General features: G+C 36.7%; 1 pseudogene; it reads right to left on the bottom strand.

Moving 5' to 3' along the window:
- Positions 1-1,397: 1,397 nt before the first annotated feature.
- LOC115845162 (large ribosomal subunit protein uL30-like) lies at positions 1,398-2,564 on the bottom strand (annotated as a pseudogene).
- Between the last annotated feature and the right edge of the window lie 230 nt (positions 2,565-2,794).

Genomic DNA, 2,794 nt, shown 5'->3' with positions numbered 1-2,794 from the left:
AGTTATAAAATATTGGCTATATTCCATGTATTGTACAATATATCATTGTAGTTTATTTTATACATAATAGTTTGTACCTCTTAATCCCTTACCCCTGTATTGCCCCTTCCCTCTTGCCTCTCCCCACTGGTAACCACTAATTTGATATCTATACCTGTGAGCCTGTTTCTTTTTTGTTATATTCACTAGTTGGTTGTGTTTTTTTAGATTCTACATATAAGTGGTATCATACAGTATTTGTCTTTCTCTCTCTGACTTATTTCACTTAGCATAATACTTTTCAAGTCCATACATGCTGCTGCAAATGACATTTCATTCTTTTTAATGGCTGAGTAGTATTCCATTCCATATTCTACATCTTCTTTATCCATTCATCTATTAATGGACACTTAGATTTCTTCTATATCTTCTAACTTTGGGTTTTGTGTTTTCTTTTTTCTGGTTCCTTTAGTTGTGAGGTTAGGTTGTTTACTTGAGATTTCTTAGGCTTATATTTCTATACACTTCCCTCTTAGAACTGCTTTTGCTGCTTCCCATGGATTTGGATCTTTGTGCTTCCATTTTCATTTGTCTCCAGGTATTTTTAAATTTCTTTTTAAATTTCTTCAGTAATCCATTGGTTGTTTAGTAGCATATTGTTTAGCTCCATGTGTTTGTGTTTTTTGCAGTTTTTTCATTGTAGTTGATTTCTAGTCTCATAGACTTGTGGTCAGAAAAGATACTTGATATAACTTCAGTTTTCTTAAATTTAGTGAGAGTTTGTTTTGTTGCCTAACATGTAATCTATCCTGGAGAATGTTCCATGTGCACTTGAAATGAATGTGTACTCTACTGCTTTTTGATAGAATGGTCTATATATGTGTATAAAATCCATTTGGTCTAATGTGTTATTTGAGGCCAGTGTTTCTTTATTAATTTTCTATCTGGATGATTTGTCCATTGATTTAAGTGGGGCTGTTAAAGGCCCTTACTATTATTGTGTTGCTGTCAATTTCTCCCTTTGTGTCTGTTAATATATGCTTTATGTATTTAGGTGCTCTTATGTTGAGTGCATGTATATTTTAAATTGTTATGTTTTCTTCTTGGATTGATCACTTGATTATTAGGTAATATCCTTCTTTATCTCTTGTTACAGTCTTTGTTGTAAAGTCATTTTGTCTAATATAAATATTGCTACCCTGGCTTTCTTTTCATTTTCATTTGCATGGAATACCTTTTCCATCCACTACTTTCAGCCTGTGTGTATTTTTAGATGTGAAGTGAGTCTCTTGTAAGGCAGCATATATATGGATCATGTTTTTGTATCCATTCAGCCACTCTGTGAAATTTTTTTTCAATTTGAAAACAGTCACTGTTTATTAACTGACTAGATTACAAAAATAATCATGGTAGATACCTTAGTTCATCCTTCTAATAAGCCTGTTGATCTGGTCTTTCCTGTTGCCAGCATCTCCACCTTCTACAAAATGGGTAGTCTTTTTCTTCATTCTGCCTCATGGAGAAGACAATTTGAAGGGCCACAGAAGTTGTTTACTTCTTTGAAAAGTTTTCCAACAGTATAGATCTCATGAATCAGATCCTCCATGCAGATGATGCCATGTTTGCCAAGAGATCAAGCAATCAACACATTATACATCAGGGCAATTTGCTTCTTGTTGATTTTACCAAAACCATGCTTGTAGATCAATTCATTTACTGACTTCGGTTTTGTGTACCCCCATGCAATGTATGGTTCCACAATTCTCAGCATGTTAATTGAAGCCTTGTTGAGCTTTACAAAGGTGCCATTGAAGATCTGACAGAGGTGAAAGAGCTGCAACACCTTTCAAACTTTTGGGCTCACACCATTGATACCTCTGATACTGATGACAAATGCCAATTTTGATTCTGTGGGTACCTGGAAGTTGCCGGCTTTTCTTGCCATCCTAGCCATTCAAATCTCAGTCTGCCTGTATTCCTTGTGATAGTGCTTAGCTTTTTCATAGATAAGCTTCCTCCTTGCCTTTCAAAACATCTTTTGGGCAGATTTCTTTCTTAGGCTCTTGATCTTAAGCTCTGTGAAATTCTTTCACTTTTTCTTTTTTTAAAAAAAATATTTATTCATGTGTTCATTCATTTATTTATTCATTCATTTATTTATTTATTTATTTGGCTGGATCGGGTCTTAGTTGCAGCATGTGGGATCTCCATTGCGGCATGTGGGATCTTTCATTGTGGCGCACAGCCTTCTCTCTAGTTGTGGCACATGGGCTCCAGAGTGCCCAGGCTCAGTAGTTGCAGTGTGCAGGCTCTCTAGTTGTGGCATGCGGGCTCCAGAGCACATGGGCTCAGTAGTTGCAACACATGGGCTCTCTAGTTGTGGTGCACAGGCTGTAGAGTGTGCAGGCTTAGTTGCCCTGTGGCATGTACGATCTTAGTTCCCCAACCAGGGATTGAACCTGTGTCCCCTGCATTGGAAGGCATTCTTAACCACTGGACCACCAGGGAAGTCCCATCTTTCACTTTTTCTTAAGGGTTTCTGGCACAGCAGAAACCTTCTTTTTCTTCTCTTCTGCACCCTCCATGGTTCCAGCCAGGAAAGAGCACCGTATGACTTTTGATTGGAGTGTCTAGTCCATTTACAGTTAAAGTAATTATTGATAGGTATGTACTTATTGCCAATTTGTTAATTATTTGGGGGTTGTCTTGTAGTTCTTTCTGTTCCTTTCTTCTTCTTTTGTTCTCTTCCCTTCTGATTTGATGACTATCTTTAGATTATGTTTGGATTATTTTCTCTTTTTTGTGTGTGTATCTT

This window comes from Globicephala melas, chromosome 3 (assembly GCF_963455315.2).
Source record: "Globicephala melas chromosome 3, mGloMel1.2, whole genome shotgun sequence".
In the NCBI taxonomy this organism is placed as follows: Eukaryota; Metazoa; Chordata; class Mammalia; order Artiodactyla; family Delphinidae; genus Globicephala; species Globicephala melas.
This window is presented reverse-complemented; position numbering and strand designations above follow the sequence as displayed.